We start from the raw sequence: 14065 nt of genomic DNA, 5'->3' as shown, positions 1-14065 counted from the left end.
AAATCAGATTAAAGTTCAGATTGGATAAGATTTCGGATCGGATTCAAATTCAGATTCTGCACACGTCTTAGTATTTTGACCATAACTCTCCGGTCAAATATCGGATTGAAGTGATTCAAACGGCCTTAGAAAGCTAGCTTAAAATACTACAATTTATTGTGAAATAGGATTTTCGTAATTCGTACAGTTACTATCTCAAAATCGCCCCGCAATTAAGAGACATAAATTTGGACGAATCCTAGTCCGATTTCAGACTTCTATTTTGACTGGGAGACAGACTTCCGAATTATCTAGGTTTACTTGGGCTTCTAGGACTTCCCTAAGCCTATAAGTAGACTTCTTTGCATTCAAGAAAAGACACACAATACTAGAGAGCAAAATTCTTTTGTTTAGTTTTTCTTTAGGTTTAGATTTTATTTTTATGTGGAACTAAATTCCCAACTAAGGTTGGGGATAAAGCCTCACCAATGAAGAACATCAATACTTTTATGTAAGTTTTTATTATTCTTATTTAAAAAACAAAAAAACCAAAAAAAAACCCAAAAAAAAAAAACCAAAAACTTGATGTGCAAATTTTTTTAACTCGCAAGTGCACGAATCAATTGTAGTTTAATGGCTTTTTATTTTTTTTTTTATTTTTTATTTTTTATTTTTTTTTTTATATCTTGCAAGGCAATGGTTATTCATCAATAGGTCATCCAACAAATCTCAAAGAGAACAAGCTTAAGCTCAAACATCATACCTTACAGAAAACATGCTAATGTGCTCATAAAAATTTATTTCAAAACAAGTGAAATCTCTTTTATCCAAAAATAAGTCAAAGGACTCAGACTTCTAATGACATAATGATGATGTTCAACCCTTTAAGCAAGCTAATGAAATGCAAATCACAGTTATAGTTTAACTCAAACTTGACAACAACATAGCACAATTTTATTTTTTTTTTTCAATTTTTTTTACACAAAATGATAAATAAAAATAAACAAATAAGAACAAAAATAAACAGACTAAGTGTTTTTTCATACTCCCAAACTTGAATTACACATTGCCCTCAATGTGTAGTATAGAAATACATTACCGGAAGTAAGAAAATCGGAGTGTGAACAAGGCTAGGGCGTCCCCCAAACTTAAACACCAAAACACCTGTCAACAAAAACTAACAGCAATATTTTTTTTTTCATAGAAACAAAACATCAAAAGATTGATTGCTGTTAGAAACAAAAACAAATAAAAAGAAATGCAATATAATGAAAAAGGAAAGAAAGAATTTTTGGAGTGAAGTGCAGAAAATAAACTGGAGGAGAAAACTTTACAATGCTTCCCCCTATCATGCGGATGTCCAATCAATCCTTTCCACCCTTTCTTCTTCAAAACTTCATAGCCCTCTGGAAGGATGTTTCGCCATCTTATGTAGACTTGCTTGCTTCGACAGATCTTCTTAGGAAAGTGGTTCCTAGATTTGTGTGCTTGTGTGCACAAGTCCTTGAATATCTTGACATAAGATGGCTCCTGATGTGCCTCAAGAGGGACAGTGATGTAGGCGGGAGCTTCAGTACTCACTTCCATGTCACTGGGTAGGTCAGGATTTGTTGGTGGCTCACTGTTCTCATGGTGCTCAACTTGCTCAGGGTGCTCAACTTGCTCCTCTTTCTCTTCCTCCTCTTTGTTATCCACAATTTCCTCACTCTCAAGTGTGATGGTGACCTGGGCATGCTCATGATAAGAATTTTTGGAATCATCCTCATCAATCATGTAGTGCCTTTCAGCCATCAGCTAACTTTGAAGCTCTTCTTCCTCTATTCTGTTGAAGTCAGCAACTAGATGATTGATCTGTCCGTCTATCTTGGTCATGGCCTGCTTAAGTTCTTGTATGTCTTTGTTGTTAGCCATGGTGGAATTCCTCATCTCCTGTACGACTTGATTGGTGAAACCTTTTAGCTCTTGTATATCTTGGGAATTGCTCAGGGTAATATTCTTCATATCTTGCTTTATCTCTTGTATGTTCTTATCCATTGATTGCATGAATGCTTTCATCATGTCTTCCAGTGATGATTGTGGTACAGGCACTTGAGTGGTAGACTGATAAACAGGAGGTTGAGCTTGATGATCGAACTGTGGATATTCTGAATGGTGCAATTCATCAAATTGGTGAGCATAATTTCCTGTAGCCTGAGCTGATCCTGAGAAATCAGATTGGTTGTTCCAGTCCGAGTTATAACAATTGAAATTCGAATCAAACCCCGGGCTGGAGAAACTGGTGTTCGTTTGCTCATATGAAAAATTAGAATCTTGTCCCCATGATGGACAATCACTATAATGATGATAAGGATTGGAGCAGTATGAACATGGATTATGTGGGTAAATATTTTGAGGGTAGTTGGTAGGAGCTGGTGTCCTATAACTAGGAGATGCATTAAAATCATTAAAATGAAAATTCATGCTTCCCCCTCACTTTTTAGCATGCAAATATCCCACATAAAACATTAACCAATATTTTTTAAATTTTTTTTTTTTTTTTAGTTTTACTCTCGTATGGGGGACCATGTGAACGTTCACCTGCAAACAATACACGAACATTCGTGTGGGGACCGGCAGAACGTTCGTGTGGGGACCGACCGAACGTTCTTGGACTTTTGGTTGACCAGTGGATATTGCCCGAGCATACAACCGCAACCCACAAACCGCTGGGTAAATAGTAGGTGAACGTTTGCCCCCGTAATACTGAACATTTGCTGCTTTTTAGAATCGCTCCTACAAAGATTACAACTTTTTCTATCTATAAATACCCAATCCCCATTCGACCCCTAAGCTTCATTTTCGCCCTATTGCCCTCTTGAACTATTGCTTGAGTGTTTTTGTGAGTTGTGAGGATTCTTAAAGGAAGAGGAGTGATTCCTTGGAGGCCTTGCCTCGAGAAGGTAACCTTCTAAGCTTTAGTTTGTTCCTTACGTAGTCGTTATATCGCTTCTCCTAGTTACCTTAGTTGTTGGTTTGAGCTTCTAGTTAGGTTGTTGTCTTTAATCTTGGTTTAAGCTTGGCTTAGCATTTCATTCTTGTTGAATGTATTTCTTTATGCATAAAGACATTGTTTTGGGTTAGAAAGTGTTAGAAACCCTTTTGTAGCGTTAGGACCAGTTTAGGGAGGCTTAGGAGAACATTGGACCAAATGAGATTCTACCCGAACTTTCTTGTCGAACGTTTTAAATACAACCTTCTCAAGATGGAGTTCACCTTTTTAAATACAAGCCTATTTTTCCTTTATGTTCACTCATCCCAACTAACAAGTGATCGAGCCCCTACGCCACAGGAAGGAACCCACAAGCATGAATGCGCTCGAGCTCACTCAGCCAGTGCTCAAGCACGCACAGCAGTTCCAGAAAATTCGCCCAGCGTCGTTTGTAAAACAAAAAAAAAAAAAAAAAAAAACCCTAGTAAAGCCAAATAAATAGAAAAAAAAAAAAAAAAAGAAAGACAAAAAGGGGACGGCTAGCAGTCAGAGAGAAGGGAAGATGAGCCTGCTGGCTCTCTCTTGGGCACAACACGAGAAGCATTGTTTGTCTTTCTTTAGCTTAGTTTTTCCTTTATGTTTAGTATTTTTGTTTGTAGGATTTAATTTCATAGTTATGTGTAGCTAATTTCTCAACTAAGATTGAGGATGAAGCCTCACCAATGAGTAACAACCTTATTTTCATGTCAGTTGATATTTTTCGAATATATGAGTTTTGATGTTTTAAATGTTCTACTTCAATTCAATTGGTGAGATGATTCTTGGATATGAGTTCAATCATGTTTTTCTCATGATGTGAGATAGTTTATATCAATTGATTTGCTTGGATTTTCATTTGTCAAAAGATTGGATATCTATTGTGATTCGTTTTACGGATACATTGAATGATTTGGTTTAAATTGGGTATCCGTTGTGATTTTCTTTGAAAACGAATACATTGGATGATTTGGTTTGCATTGGGTATCCACTATGATTTTGTGCAATAAGCGGATACATTGGATGTTTTGATTTAATCTTTTAAGCAAAGTAGAACATGCATAAGATTTTCATTGAGCTTTAATGATAATATTGCCCATAACAATCTTGATGAGAATCAAGAGTGTTATGTAGAGAATTTTGGAAGTATTGATGAACTTGAGAATATGTTGCTATGATTTAGTGAGTGTGGATTCCACAACCTTAGTACTTTGTCATTTGATAAATTTCATTTTGTTTAGTTTATGCTATTTTCTATTTTAAAAAATCAATCACATTTCGGAACTATATTAAGATTTAATTGGTTTAGATACATTTTGTTTTCATAAACACAATTCCGTGTGGAATCAACCTCGCACTTGCAACACTATATTGCAAAATGATTCGTGCACTTGCGAGTATATTAAAGTTTGCACAACAAAGACCATCACATCACTCAAAATAGACTGTAGCATAAAGCAGGCTTTTGAACTTCCTCATGCCTTTCCGTACAAAGGTAGTATATCCCACATTAACATCACTGCACCCATTAATCCCAGAAATCGAAGAACATCCCCACCCCCCCCCCCCAAAAGAAAAAAAATAAATTCTCTTGGATGAACTATTATGTCCAGCCAAGGGAATTGAGGAAATCCTGGAGGGACTAGGTTAATCAGATCAAGACCTCCCCTAACGCCTGAGAGGTGATCAGAAGGAAAGGCCACCCATATTGGGGTCGGCCTAGAGCCTAGACAGGCCCAGGGGGGATTGCACATTTGCACCCTTCCCAATCAAAACTCTTAACAAAGGAAATTCCCCTAGTTGAACCATTTGGTCCAATCAAGGGAATTGAGGGAACCTTGGAGGGACCAGGTTAAACTGCCCAAGACCTCCCCTAAGGCCCAGAAGGTGATCAGAAGGAAAGGCCACCCATAGTGACCCTCCAAGAGCCCTGACGAGTCAATGCACCTCCAACCAGTGACCGTCTCCCCCTCGTAAGGGTTGTCGGCATGGCATTGTAGAAAGGTACATGGTATTATATTCCTAGACCTTCTTCGTCGCTAACTTTTACTAATTAGGGTGTTAGAGTGAGCTGACCACTACACTTTCGGTGACTCTCTCCAAACCCTCTTCTCCATTACTTTGTGTAGGTCCTTTCCTAGTTGATGGGCTTAAGGCCATTGTTATATTTCCATCGGTCTTTGGCACTCACTACAAAAAAAAAAAAAAGATGTTTTTTGACGTGGCAAACAGTAACTTATGTTTGCCACGTCAAAAACTTTTGATGTGTCTAATCAGACACATCAAAAAAAATATTGTAGACGTGTCTTCTTTTAACACGTCAAAAGTTTTTGACGTGTTAATTTTAACACGTCAAAAACTTTTGACGTGTCAATTCCGCAGGTCAAAAACTTTTTATTTATTAAAAAAAATAAACATTAATTTTGATATAAACAAATATGCATTAAAAAACAATTAATGTTTTTGACATAAAAAATTAATCTTTATTGTCATTAGTATAAATTATAGTTTATTATCATTGGTATAAATTACATAGTATATATGAATGCGTGTATATATATATCACATGCGTGCCAATTAATATATAAATATATGCATGCATACTTATTCTATATATATATTGTGTACCAATTAATATAATTATTACATGCAAGCATATAATTCAACCATTTCATTAATATTAATTTGAACATCATATACATATATTATATATCATGCATGCATAAATCGATCAGTCTAGTAATATTAATATGATAGCTAGCCATATTATTTATAGAAAAATATATAAAACATACTTGATACATTTATTTTATAAGACCCGCAAACCTCACATGAACTCGACAAACACAACATATGTGGTCGGTCAGTTGATACGTCTAATTATCTATACGTCTAGAATATTAATTTATTTATTATCTAATTATTTGTAATTGGATAGAGTAAATATATGAGAGTTAATATAATTTAAAAAAAAATTAAAATAAATATAATTTATAATAATTTAAATCAGATAATATATATAATTATTAATTATAGGTTTTTGACGTGCCATGTGTGGCACGTCAAAAACTTTTGACGTGTCATGAAAAACTTTTGACGTGTCATGCATGGCACGTCAAAAAGTTTTAACGTGTCATGCCTGGCACGTCAAAAAGTTTTAACGTGTCATGCCTGACACGTCAAAAAAATTTAAATTTAAATTATATATATATATATATATATATATATATATATATATATATATCAAAACTAATTTTAATTTTGATATAAAAAAATATGTATTAAAAAACAAATTAATGTTAATTGGCCTAAAAAATTAATTTTGATTGGATAGGCAAATTATAGTTTATCATATTGGTATAAATTACTTGGTATATATGTATGCGTATATATATATATATATATATATATATATATATGTATCATGCATGCATAAATCAATCAGTCTAGTAATATTAATATGATAGCTAGCCATATTATTTATAAAAAAATATATAAAACATACTCGATACATTTATTTTATAAGACCCGCAAACCTCACATGAACTCGGCCAACACAACATATGTGGTCGGTCAGTTGATACGTCTAATTATCTATACGTCTAGAATATTAATTTATTTTTTCTCTAATTAGTTTTAAGTATCAGATGAAAAAATTATATAATAGAACAAATATAATTTTAATAGAAATTATATGATATAGTACAAATAATTTTAATAAAATTAAAATAAATATAATTTTAAATTTTATAGATAAATAAAAAAAAAAACATAAAATAAATATTGTTCTGACGTGCCACATGTGGCACGTCAAGACCTGCCCTCGGGAAGGCGCATGCACAGCTGGCTGCGCCTTCCCCTACCTGCTACCTATATTTTTTTCTTTTCTTTTCTTTTTCTTTCTGCTTTTTCCTTTCCTGCACGTTTCTTCCCTCACATTTCTTTCTCTCCCCCGCCCAACTCCTCCACCTGCAACTAATTTCTTCTGCCATTTTTTTTTTCTCCATCAACCGGGCCGTCACCTCCGCAGCATTTCTCTCACCTGCGCCTTCACAGCCAGCCCGGCCATTATCTCGCTTTTTCACGTGGTGTTTCTCTCTCTCGGTGGTTCTCTCTCTCGCCGGCGCACGTCACCGCCGTTGCTCCCTCCGGCGACCACGACCTCAAGCTCCGAAGGCCCTCTCACGCTCTAACTCGTTCTCCGACTCGAAAATCAGGTATATATATATATATATATATATATTCCTGATTTAATCTATATATATATATATATATATATATATATATATATATAGATGTATATATATTGTATGTGAGTAATTTATTCATTTATTTATTTATTAGATAATTAAATAAATTATATAAAAATGTAATATACAATGTATATTATTAAATATTTTTGATGTAATTATATTAGCAAATTAATTTTATAGGTTAAGTAATTAATTTATTTGCTTAAGATATATGTTTTGATATATTAATTATTTGTTTCACATGTTTGGTTTGTATATGGTGAGAATATTATTTAATGTATTTGCATGCATGCATGTACAATTACGTACCCTAATAGTTTGAAATTTTGTTTTTTTTTTGGAAATTTTGCATTTGGATGTAGACCCATATTTTGTGTAGGTTTTGCTTGTGCACCTTATCATAACCAAAAAAAAAAAAAAAAAAAAACACCTACAATAATTAACAAGGGTATATCTATTTTGGTCGATCGTTAATTAATGTTTATATTTTGAAAATTTAGAATAATTAAGTATGTAAATGCTAAGATGCGTAAGTACAAAGTAAAAAACAACTAACATTGGAAGCTGGATTTATTTTATCTACAATTCCCATACAAATGCATAAATGCTATAATAAACGAAAAAAGAAAACCCAACATTTAACCTAATTAGCTATATGTAATTTATTTAGGATCCCCATATATATGTAATTTATTTAGGGTGCCCATATGTAAAAAAATTAATTTAGTTCTTACAAATTTATATTATGTTAATGTCATAAAAAATGATAACAAAAAAATTGCAGCAAATAAGATAGCTACATTTGTTTTATCAAGGATCCCCATGTGCCACGTCAAATGTTTTTAAAATTGGACCTTAATTTTGTTTAGGTTTTGCATATTTAAATTATATAGATGTTATAAGTAAAATTCAATGTATGTGTTTGTTTGTTAAAAGTTCAAATATAAAAATTGAAACGATGTACTTAAAGAACCTCAAAAAAAAAAAAAAAAAAAAAAAAAAAAAAAAAAAAAAACCATCTAATTAACTAACTTAGATTTACTTTATTCAATTAGGGTTCCAGTAGCTAAAGCTATGGACAAGAGTTGGATGACAAAGTCTAGGGGTACGAGGGAATACAGAGACGGGTGTAGATCATTCGTAGACTTTGCAATTAGGAACTGTACAATTCTTGATGGAAAAATTCACTGCCCCTCTAAGGTGTGTCGTAATAAGCAGCGCCACCCGTCGGATTTGGTATTTGACCACTTGACAGGGGGTAAGGGAATAATGATTGCATACAGAACCTGGTATTATCACGGGGAGAAGCCTGTCCGGGCTCCTGTTGCAGTCTCTATGTCGATTACCACGAACACAGATCAGGGTTTAGGTACAGCACATGGTCAAAACATGCAGTCAATGTTGCGTGATCTATTCGGCATGCACGGTGTCATGGAAGACAATTGTGAGCCTGAAGTTGCGGTACAGGGGAATGAAGAAACTGTGAATGAAGAAGCTGATGATGGTGACGTACTAAAGTACACTAACTTGCTTAAGAAGGCAGAGAAGCCACTTCATGATGGTACCAAACATAGCAAGCTTAGTGCTACTGTACATCTGTACAACTTGAAGTGTGTTGGCGGACTTAGTAATGCAATATTTTCATCTTTTCTTGAGTTCATCAATCAGTTGCTGCCTCCTAGTGATGAAGCTTTGCCGGTTAATACATATGAGGCAAAAACGTTTCTAAGGGACATGGGCCTCGTGTATGAGAAGATTTCGGCGTGTCCTAATAATTGTATGTTATTTTGGAAGAACAATAAGGATTTGGATACATGTACTGTTTGTGGAGTATCTAAGTGGAATGATGAAATTCAGTTAGATGAGGATGGGCAACCCATCTCATCGAGTAAGAAACACCAGGTGAAGGTGTTGCGGTGGTTTCCACTCATACCACGACTACAGAAATTGTTTATGTCAGAGCATACTGCTCCTTATATGAGGTGGCATGCAGAAGGCCGGACTAAGGACGGTGTATTGAGGCATCCGGCCGATGGTGAAGCGTGGAGGGCATTCGATAATTTGCATCCAGACTTTTCGGCGGACAGTAGGAACGTCAGGCTTGGACTAACCTCTGATGGATTTAATCCATTCGGGAACATGACCACATCCCATAGCACTTGGCCTGTAATGCTTATACCGTATAACTTGCCTCCTTGGACGTGCATGAAACAAACTTCATTTATACTATCCCTGATAATCCTGGGCCCAAAGTCACCTGGAATGGATCTAGATGTCTACCTACAACCCTTAATTGAGGAGTTACAGGAATTATGGACTGTAGGTGTACGCACATTTGACGTGTCCCAAAAAAAGAACTTCGTGCTACGAGCCCAGTTGATGTGGACAATTAATGACTTCCCGGCATACGCAGATTTGTCTGGGTGGCCTAACAAGGGTGAGAAGGCGTGTCCCTGCTGTATGTACTCGACGAAGTCCAGGCGGTTAAAACACGGCAGGAAATTTTCTTATATGGGACACAGGCGATACTTGCCCATTGATCATCCGTGAAGGAGGAATAGAATAACATTTGACGGCAAACAAGAATTTGAATGTGCCCCCGATGTGCCAAGTGGAGATGAAATTCTTAGACAATTACAAGATATGGCATATGGAAATGAGAATGCCGGTAAGGCAAGGGCAGATAAGAAGAAAAAAGACAAGAAACGGAAGAAGAGTGGGCCGACACAAAGAGAAGGCGATACTGCTAATGTATTGTGGAAGAAGAAAAGTGTTTTCTTTAGGTTGCCGTATTGGAAAGATAATCTATTGCGGCACAACCTTGATGTCATGCACATTGAGAAAAATGTGATGGACAACATTCTTGGCACAATACTAGACATTCTAGGCAAAACGAAGGACAACATCAAAGCCCGCGCAGACTTGCAAGAAATGGGGTTGAGACATACGCTTCATCCGTACACGGGCGAAGATGGTCAAACATATATGCCCGCAGCTTGTCACACGATGTCTAAGGATGAGAAAACACATTTTTTGAAAGTGCTTCGAAATGTAAGGGTGCCGGACGGATATGCCTCGAATATCTCTCGATGTGTACGACTTAGTGATCGTACGATATTCGGTTTGAAGAGCCATGATAGTCACGTAATTATGCAACAACTTCTTCCTATTGCATTGCGTGGATCATTGCCAGGAAACGTGGTTAGACCACTTGTCGGGATGTCTGCATTCTTCGGGGCATATGTTCAACTTCATTGACACAAGATGATATGGACCGATTAGAGGGTGACATTTATATTACTTTGTGCCAGATGGAAAGGGTCTTTCCCCCAAGTTTTTTTACTGTGATGGTTCACTTAGTCGTGCATCTTGTCCGTGAATGCCGACTTGGAGGACCGGTACAATATAGGTGGATGTATCCGGCAGAGAGGTAAAATAACTTTACTAATATTCATATTTATTATTTTTTATTCGATATAAAACCGTCACTAACTATAATGAATGAATTATGGTCATATGTAGAAGCCTTGGGGTGTTCAAATCTAATGTCCACAATAAAGCGGCTCCTGAGGGCTGCATTGCTGAGGGCTATATAGCAACGGAGTTGGTGGCGTTCTGCTCAAGGTATCTAGATCATGCACCAACATTTCATAATAGGACTGTAAGAAACCCGGATGGTTCAAAGGGGGCGGGAACACGAGTCATCCTCGACCGTGTCACATTGACACAAATTCACCGATACATTATGTTTAACTCGGATAAGTTCCTTCAACTACGGACGTAAGTTGTGTTAGTAGTGTATACAAGTTCAATATCACCTTGCACCCTTAGTTTTGAAGTATAATATAATTTAAACATTGTATTGTAGGGTGCACATGGATACACTTAGGCGAACATGCGATAGGGGGCGAACGACGGAGGATCAGTTGGAAACCCAACATCATGCGCTGTTCTCCGATTGGTACCGTGACTACGTAAGACTACCGTGATGTTTAACTATTACAGACTCATAATATTTAGTTATTGGTTCATAACAACTAAGAAAACTAACTTTCTTATGGTCAATTGTACGTATGTGGTAACAGGTTGATCGATTGGACGATCGACAAAGGAAGGAATTAGGTGACAAACTGGTAATGCATTGTAGAGGGCCGAAGGCCACAGCGACCAGATATAACAAATATGTGGTTAACAGAAAGCTGTTTCGCACTATAGCATTCGATGCTGGAAAGATGACTCAAAACAGCGGGGTGTGCGTGCCAACAGTTGATGGCGAAACGTACTATGGGAAGTTGACGGAAATAATTGAGGTGGAGTACTTCGACAGGAGTAAGTATGTTTTGTTCAAGTGCGATTGGGCGGAGAATAAAAGGGACAGGGGGTACAAAGTAGACGAGTATGGCATACTGCTTGTCAGCTTCAAAAACCTTGTCCACCGGGGCCTGAAAATTACTGATGAGCCGTATGTGCTAACGTCACAAGTTGACCAAGTCTTTTACGTCCAAGATGAAAGGGAACCTGATTGGGCTTGTGTTGTAAGAACTAAACCTAGAAACATATACGACGTTGGCCAAGGTGAAGGTTCTGATCATGAAAGTGTCAACTACCACGAGTGTGAGCCGCTCTTATTGACCAGCAATAATGCCGTAGATCCGCAGGATGACATTAACTACATCCGACAAGATTTAGATCCGTATGTGATTTAAAAAAATTTTAAACTTTAATAATATATTTCGTTCACATTATTTTGACGTATTTAATGTTATTTTTTTCTACATTGATTGGTTATTATGGTGAATTTTTTATCTATTATATACATAATTAATTGAGTATATTATGTGTTTTGCAGGTTGACATGAGTACACAGGGGAAGAGTAGACGACGGGGGTCCGTACAGATAGACGACCAGGGGTATAGACCCTTACTTCCTGAGCATGGGGAAGGGTCTCAGCCGGTTCCCTATCACACGGAGGCCGCATATGATCTTGGTACTCCATATCCTACCATGAGCGAGCTGGGTGTATGTGCACATGGTGAGGTACAGAGGATGTTTCCCCCCGAGTTGAACACGGGCATCCCATACAGTGAGCCATTGCAGCCAGATGACAGTGAGACACAATATTATGGGGAGCATGTGGATGATGGCTCAGGTGACTTGGAGGCCGATGATCCTCCAGAAGTGTTGGGTGTTCGACAACTCCGGACAATAAGTAAGTATATATGCTTCAAAAACTCATTTGGAATATATATAAAATTTATGTAGTTACTATTAAATTTCAAATAATTAACATTTCCAATTATTAATGTGTTAGGTATCAGGGGAGACGGGAGCACCCAATTTCAGGTTGTTGACATCCCAGAATCGAACAAGAAGTGGGAGGTCCCCCTTGGCCAAAAAATCGTCTGCGAGTACAATAAGGCGTGGCAGCCCGTAGGATTGAGCGGGATGAAATTCAGAAGGGAGACTGGCAACGTCATAAGGGCTGAGACTTATGTTAGGCTCCAGGATGAATAGGAGCATGTACATCCCCGTGTGAAGGAAGATGTATGGGACACCCTGATGGTATGGTTAAATTTTTGCTCATATTTTCGCACATGTATTTCAATATTTTAAACGTTAATGTGTGCAATTATACACCTAATTTGTTCGACTTATATATGCAGACTCAGTTCTACATGCCGCCTGAGTACGATCTTGAGGCGATTAAAAGGGACGCCTTCAAAGATATGGGCACGAAGTTGAAGAGTTGGAGACACTCTGTAAAACGCTCATTAAAAATCCAACCGGGCGATACTCCAGACTCAGTGAAGGCGAGAATGGGTGAAACTGCCGTCAGGAAATACGACACCGAGGACTTGAACATCTTGTTGGCGAGATGGTGCGACCCGAAAAATCAGGTAGGTCCGGAGTGTTTTCAGCAATTACGAGCTTCAAAATATTTTATGAATGACATATATAGAAGTTATTTTTTAAAGAAAAACTAGGAAGAAAAAGAAAAATATTCATGCTTCTTATTTTAAAGTTATTATTCCCCAAAAAACAACTTTTAGGAACAAAAAACAGAATATGGAAAAATTGGGGAAAAAAAAACTATACCGATTAAGGTAGATAAATTTGAGCCATAAACCATCCCAATGACCAATCTAATTTGTGTTTTGAAACATGAATATATTTGAATAAGAAGACAAAAGGAGCAATTGGCTAGTTCAATTAATTGTAATTGGGTTAGGCCTGATATTTTAAGAGTGATATACATGTAGGAGTATGTTGCCAAGATGAAGGAATTGCGAGCGAAAAACAACACGCCTCACTGCACCGGGTCGATGCGCTTCGCTAGAGCGACATATCAAGAGGTATTTATATATCTTTATTGCATATATATATATATATATATATATATATATATATATATATATATATATATATATATATATATAATCGGTTGTTTAGGTCAATCATTTGCTTTTTTTTTATTGTTGTATTGATATATTTTCTATGCAACCCGTAGCCGCGGGGGGCACTCCTCCAACTCGAGCAGAAAGTTACATCAAGACTCACACATACAAGGAAGGTGGCTATCCGAATGACGTGGTCAGGGATAGATGTGTAAGTACTCAAGCATATATATTTTGATAAATTATTTATGATTAACGTTCCTTATACGAGATACTAACTTGTTTTTTAATGTACAAGAGAGGATGAAAGAATTGATGCCCACTGACCCGGCAAATACTGATACCGTGACGGAAGGGACGGTACGGTGGACACCTAATGATGCGTATGCTGAGGCGCATGGAAATAAGCCGGAGTATCCTGGCAGGGTCCGTC

At 36.8% G+C, this 14065-nt stretch overlaps 1 pseudogene; it reads left to right on the top strand.

Annotated features, from left to right (window-relative positions):
• Positions 1-8724: 8724 nt before the first annotated feature.
• Positions 8725-11942, top strand: LOC148584494 (uncharacterized; annotated as a pseudogene).
• The last annotated feature ends 2123 nt before the right edge of the window (positions 11943-14065 follow it).

This window comes from Corylus avellana, chromosome 7 (assembly GCF_965113065.1).
Source record: "Corylus avellana chromosome 7, dhCorAvel1.hap1.2, whole genome shotgun sequence".
Taxonomy (NCBI): domain Eukaryota; kingdom Viridiplantae; phylum Streptophyta; class Magnoliopsida; order Fagales; family Betulaceae; genus Corylus; species Corylus avellana.
The sequence above is the reverse complement of the archived record's forward strand: the minus strand, read 5'-3'. Positions and strand labels throughout refer to the sequence as shown.